Here is a 201-nt window from a genome sequence, read left to right on the forward strand (position 1 = left end):
GCAGATGACCTGGTTTTGATTTAACTGTAAGTTAAGACCCTCTAAGGATCATTTGTGTCAAGATTCGTGCTTTTATTACCATCTGAAGTATTTATTCACGAGTTCGTGTGCTAACAGACCTCATTATTCTTTGTGATGTATCGTGTTATCAACTCTTCGCCTTACCATTTACCTTACTCTTTGAGTAATCTATTTCTCGTT

The sequence above is a fragment of the Clytia hemisphaerica genome, unplaced genomic scaffold, assembly GCF_902728285.1.
Source record: "Clytia hemisphaerica strain Z4C2 unplaced genomic scaffold, Clytia hemisphaerica genome assembly, whole genome shotgun sequence".
NCBI lineage: Eukaryota > Metazoa > Cnidaria > Hydrozoa > Leptothecata > Clytiidae > Clytia > Clytia hemisphaerica.